This window comes from Arvicola amphibius, chromosome X (assembly GCF_903992535.2).
Source record: "Arvicola amphibius chromosome X, mArvAmp1.2, whole genome shotgun sequence".
Taxonomy (NCBI): Eukaryota; Metazoa; Chordata; class Mammalia; order Rodentia; family Cricetidae; genus Arvicola; species Arvicola amphibius.
In genome coordinates this window covers 19,159,352-19,165,720 of record NC_052065.1, presented here as the reverse complement: position 1 = coordinate 19,165,720, position 6,369 = coordinate 19,159,352, and positions in this window count along the sequence as shown.

Sequence of the window (6,369 nt, the reverse complement as noted above, 5' to 3'; positions counted from 1 at the left end):
AGTCTGGTTACAGCACCTTCTCTCTCTCTCTCTCTCTCTCTCTCTCTCTCTCTCTCTCTCTCTCTCTCTCTGTCAGGGTTGGCCCTTGTGTGGAGGTGGGGAGGGGCTGGGCCTCTCTCTCCTCCAGGGCGCCCTGCCATCTAAGCCAAGTGCACACAGAGCTCTGTGCCTGGGAAGGGAAAGAGTTCCCCTGAAGTGAGCCAGAAGGAAAAGAGGAAGTTACACTGTTTTCTATTTCATAATTTATTTCTCTTTTTTAAATCAATGATCCATATAATTGGAAAAGTCAAACCCCATCATTCTCTGAAAAAAATAAAACCGCTCCTGGGCTGGGCAGGGGGATGGTTGCCAAACAACACAGCCTGGACAGAATGGATTTTCCCCTGTCCAACCCTGAACAAGGAGACTTCAAACAATCTCCTCTAGGTCCTTTTTAAAGGATTAAAGACAGTTGCTCAAAAGATTTCCTTTCTTACCTAATTGGCCCCAGATATTAAAATGATGCTATAAAAGTTTTTTAAAATTCAAGGTATAAGCAGGTCCCAGTTGCTGGAGGTAGCTTAAAAAGTGATTACCAGCAGAGAACTGACTGGGACAGGACTTGTTGCCTAAACTGACAGCCACCGTCACCTTCTGATGATGAGACGCATTTAGACTTACAGCCAGCCAGCAAAATTTTGGTGTCCTACCCTTTGTCAGAGGAATATCTTCTAGCAGAAAGTTCTGTCTCCAATCAAAAGATACAGTTGGGCTATCTCTCAAACTGACAGCAAAGATTCCTGGGGGTATGGGCAGAAACCAACTTTCCCCCACCCCAAACTGGCCAAACACCAAGTTCCTATTAGTTCAAATATCCCATTCCAGATCAAAAAAATACCCAATGACCCTGGAAACAAAAGGGGAAATTGCCATCCATACTTCCTGGCTTGAAGAGACAGACATCCTGGTGCCCTGTCAGTCATGCTGGACTACAGCTCTCCTGCCTCTGAAGACACCTGGGACCTCTCATTCTCATGAGTCTGACTGTCCCAGAGAAACTTCCAGACACAGTGTATACGGTCTTGGACCTGAAAGATGTATTCTTCAGCCTCCCATTGGCAGAGATGAGTCAACCTATCTTTGCTTTTAAATAGACAGAGCCAGAGGGAGGTTGTATTGACAATATACCTGGACCAGGTTGTCCCAAGGATTTAAAAAATTCTCCAACACTGTTTGATGAGAAACTAAATGCTGACCTCCTGCCCTTCCATCAGAAATTTCCTGGGAAAACAGATTGTAAAAGGGACACTGAGAATGTGCTGCAAGACTTAGAGACCTTGAACTACAGAATGTCAGATTAAAAAGCTCAGCTTTGTAAAAAGCTACTTATCTTGGCTACCAGCTGCGGGGAGGCAAAAGGAGCCTGTCTCAGAGTAGGATTGCTGCCATCCTTCAGATTCCAACTCCAAAGACTAAGAGACAGGGTCAAGAGTTCCTAGGTGCAGCTGGATATTGCTGCCTCTGGATACCAGAGCTCGTGGAAATAGCAAGGTCTCTCCACACCAACAGAAAGGGAGATGCACTAAGCCCCTAATCTGGACTGAGACTAAACAAAAGACAAAAGGAGTTTTAACCCAAACTTTGAGTCCATGAAACACCTGTCCAAATGGTTGGAGCCACAGGATGGCCCCCTCTATTTAAAAGCAGAGGAGGCTAAGCTATTTTAATGAAAGACACATGAACTCTGGGTCAAGATCTTGGATTCACAGGATCCCAAGGTATGGTTGAGGCCCTCCTCCTCCAAGAACCAGAACACTGGATGAGAAACCTGTTGCTATTAAGCCCACTACCTCTCTTGCCTGACGACACAGGAGCTCATGACTATCAGGAGCTAAAAGCTAAAACCAGGAACCTGGGGGCTGCAATAATTACTTTAACCAAAGGGATTTGGGCCCAAGTCAGGTAGGTACCTCAGCCCAGAGACCAGAAATGACTGATCTGACCCAGGCTCTCAGATGGGGAAAAGGAAAGTTCACTACCACATGCATAGGCTGCCAGGCAGTATGCTTTTATTACCAGGCATGCCCACCATATAATGTATAGAGAAAGAAGACCTCTTGCCACTGGGAAAAACAACATTTAAAAAATATTGACCTCCTAGAGGCTATTTGGGTTTTCCTACAAATTGCTGTCTTCCACTGCTAGACTGCTGACCTAGCTGTCGACAAATGGTCCTATGACTAGAGGGACCTATTGCTATTCTGATGACATGCCATGACCCAGTGCTGCCTGAGACTCCATGGTAAAGAAGAAATGGACAGCTCAAACCCACAGGTGAATGGAAGACACCAGAGAGAAAGATCATTCTCCAGAAACAACTGGCAGGACTCTGGGAACTGACCTTCCCCAGGCTACTCATCTCGGGCTCACAAAACTTTCTGAGCTGCTCAGACCAAGGTGTGTTAGTATGTTATTATGGACAGTCTAGTGTGGGACATCTCAGCCAGATGCCAGCTTTGCGCTCAAGTGAATGCAAAACGAAGAGCCCTTACGCAGGAAGTGTTTAAATAAGAGATCAATATCCCCAGAGAACTCTGGAAAACTGACTTTACCAAGATCCAGCCTGCCGGGGGAGGATAAAAGTACTTGTTAGTTTTTATAGATACTGTTTCAAGGTGGATAGAATTCCCCATCTGGACTGAAACTGCCCAAATAGTATCTAATAAGCTTCTCCAGGAACCGGTCCTTGATTTGGCCTCCCCCTAGCAATGTTGTCTGATAATGGTGTAGCTTTCATAGCCCAAACCTCCCAATTCATAGCTAAAGCTTTGGGCATAGATTAAAACCTTAATTGTGTATACAGACTGCAGAGTTCTGGACAGGTAAAAAGAACAAACAGGGCATTAAACGAAACCTTAACAAAACTCTCCTTAGAGTTCAGCAAAGGATGGATAGGCCTCCTTCCCTTGCTTTGCTTAGCCTGCTGCACCCCATATAGGGAGGGATTTACCCACTATGAGACTATCTTTGGAAGACTTCCCCACTGCTTCCCAGGATCAGAGAGCAGCAGTTGGTAGAACTTCTTTAACCATTCCGTTCTCAAGTCACTACAGGCCCTCCAGTTCTCCACTGAACTATCCGAGAGAGCCAATTGATCTCAGAGTCCACTACCAGTTTCCCTTTGTTGGAGTCCAGTGATACCATCTGGGTCAAGTGAGTAGCCAAAGGGGCATGGAAACTATCCTGGAAAGGACTCTACAAGGTGATTCTCTCCACTCCATGGCAGTGAAGGGAGCTGGCATCGCACCACAGATTCACCACACCCAGGTCAAGAAAGCAGAAGCCACAGCTCTTACTACCAAATGGACTGTCTATGGACTATGGACCCATTGAAATTAAGATTTCATTGGGCCCTAGGCCCTCCCACTCCCTGCCCCTCTATCTTCTCCTGAGTCTTGTGTTTTTCATTATGGATATGAATACAGGGTAATGGTCCAATTCCCCCAGCCTTTAGGCCTGGACTTTAAACTGAGGAAGACAGATACAGGGGAGACATTAGACTACAAACCAGCAACCCATATTACATCTTGACCTTTGCTCATGGATGCCCACTTTAAGTGTTGGGTTGTATGGAGAAAAGGAAAGATATGGGAATTTGTTATCTGAGACAGGAATACAGGGTTTACAGTTCTATGCATGCCCTGTAGCTGGGCCCCTTAGTTTCCAGAAACAAGGGAGTTTCCTTTACAAAAATTGGGCTTGTAAAACTGAGGCTTCCTGAAAAACTCTTTTAAAAGATTCTGGCCTTTGGGAAACAGGAAAAACCTGAGGAATCAGACTCCATGCCACAGGAAGGCACCCTGGAGATAGAGTTTATCAGTCACAGCCAGAAATCAGCCAGGTTTGTGGTTATGCTTAGACACCTGGCCCCTGTACTACATAAGATAGGAACTAACCAGACTGTCAGCCCATTGCCTAACAAAACTCACTGTGACTGAGGGTAGGCAAATTAGTGTTACAGAACTTACAAGAGGATGAGACTTGTCTAATCTCCAAAACCTTTAACCTAGATATTTCCCCTTATTCTGATGCCTGTTATTCTGACTTATGGCTTAGTTCAACTGGATAGCAGCAATATTACTGAGCCCCTGAGACTACTTGGTGCGTCTGTGCCAATGGTTTGACTAAATGTGCCTCATCTGATGATTTCCAAACTAAGTAGGCAGGTTGATCAGGACCTGGAGGTATTAAGACAACAGTTACTTTATAATCATACAAAATTGGAGAGCCTTAGACTTACTTCCCATGAAATAAAAAGTGTACACTGTAATGGTAAAAGTAAAATGTTGCTGTTGCCTGAGTGGCTGCAGTGGGCAGTGGGCCATTGTAGTGATGAGCTGCGGGCAGGCCTTCTTTTTGTCCCACCTGGCTTCCACACGGCTAGTTTTATGCCCAAAATAACAACACACAAATTGTATTAATTTAAACACTGCTTGGCCCATTAGTTTCAACCTCTTATTAGCTAATTTTCACATCTTGCTTTAACCCATATTTAGTAATGTGTGTAGCACCACAAGGTGGTGGCTTACCGGGAAAGATTCAGCATGTATGACCTGGCCGCTGGCTCCATGGTGTCTGGCCCAGGGAGGAGAGGCATGGCAATTGCCTCACTTCCCTTCTTCCCAGCATTCTGTTCTGTCTACTCCACCCACCTATGTTCTGACCTATCAAGCCAAGAAGTTTCTTTATTAATTGATCAATGAAACAACAGATAGATAGAAACACTCCTACATCAGGCCATGAGACTACACCGCAGGTTCCCAAGTGGCAGCAGGCAGCGGGCTGTGGGTCCTGAGACCACAGTGGGCCACGAAAGTAGCCAGTCCCAGGCAGGAAGCCCCCAAGTGGTCCGTAGGCCATGAGGGTCAGTGGGTCCTAGGCACGGAGCCACATGGCAGCTGAGAGACCGAGACAGATAGGCACGCCATGCAGAGTGAAGTAAGATATTTATTTAGTGGGGTATAGAAGGGAAAGGGAGAGGGAGGGAGAAGGGGGAAGAGGAAAGAAAGGGGGTGGGGTGGGGAGAGGAGAGGAGCCACAGCAGCAGCTACCTCTTTGGGAGAGAGACAGAAAGGGGAGGGACTCCAGCTGCAGGCAGGAAGGAAGATCTGCATGCCTCAGTGGTAGACTGTGAGGGAGGTGTGTGCCTGTCTCTTAAAGGGACAGGACAGACCATTACATACATGGCTTTACAAAAACCTGTGGTATCTATGCTAACTAATTAGAAGTAATTAGAATTTTTTACCATGATTTTAAAAAGGGGGACAAAAGCATAAAACTTACCCCACCCCTTCCCCTTCCCAGCTAACTGCTCTGCTGTCAAAACTGACTAGACCTTTAATCCTCATTAAGATTGGATTAATGGAAAGATACTTCAATTTAAACCATATATCCAATTATGTATGAGTTCAGTAAAGTTAATGGTCCTTAGAACCAACTCCACCTCTTTAGAACAGGATGAGCTGATGATTTGACTCATTCACTAAGACCAGTGGGGAATGTAACAGGGCCCCAGACCTGAGTAGGTCCTCAGATCTTACCACAACTGACACTATGATGGAAATGCCATTCAGGCTGTAAAACTCAGAACATAGGCAGCACCACCTCTCAAAAATGAAAACAAAGACCTAATCTATGAAAGCCTATGGTTCTAGGAAAGTCTCTAAATGTACTAACCTTTCTTTTCGGCTTCTGTAGTTCTGCTTCTGGCTAGCTGCTCTTGCTAATTGAAGCTCATTAGTCCAGAGCATGGGTTTTGTGCTTAAAAGCTCACCCTGAGAAAGGTTCAGGGCTACACTGGGATCCAGAACACCCCGTGTAGTCACCAGCTGACTAATAAAGACTTTCTGTTGGCTTAAACCCATGTCTGAGCAGTCTTCTCTGGTGAATATTCCACAGCAAATTTGAAGGTCAGAACTGGGTACACACACACACACACACACACACAGAGAGAGAGAGAGAGAGAGAGAGAGAGAGAGAGAGAGAGAGAGAGAGAGAGAGAGAGAGAGAGAGAGAGAGAGAGAGAGAGAGAGAAAGGTGAAAGGGGAAAGACAGGGAGAAAGAGAGAAGAGAGACGTGTAAGATAGTTTCATTTGCTAACATTAGCGATATTGGATATTTGCACTATGGGAATGGGCAAGCATGTGGAAAAGTTTCAGCCTTTTCTACTTCAGTTCACTTTCTCTTAGCTTTAAAGCTAAGATATTTGTCACTTTAAAGGCTATTTAGCCTTTGAACACTCTTTCTTCTTTTGCAGATGTTCATATTTTAGGAGGAAATGGGTGGAGCAATAGAACACATACGACATGGAAGTAAAAAAGAAGTTACTGA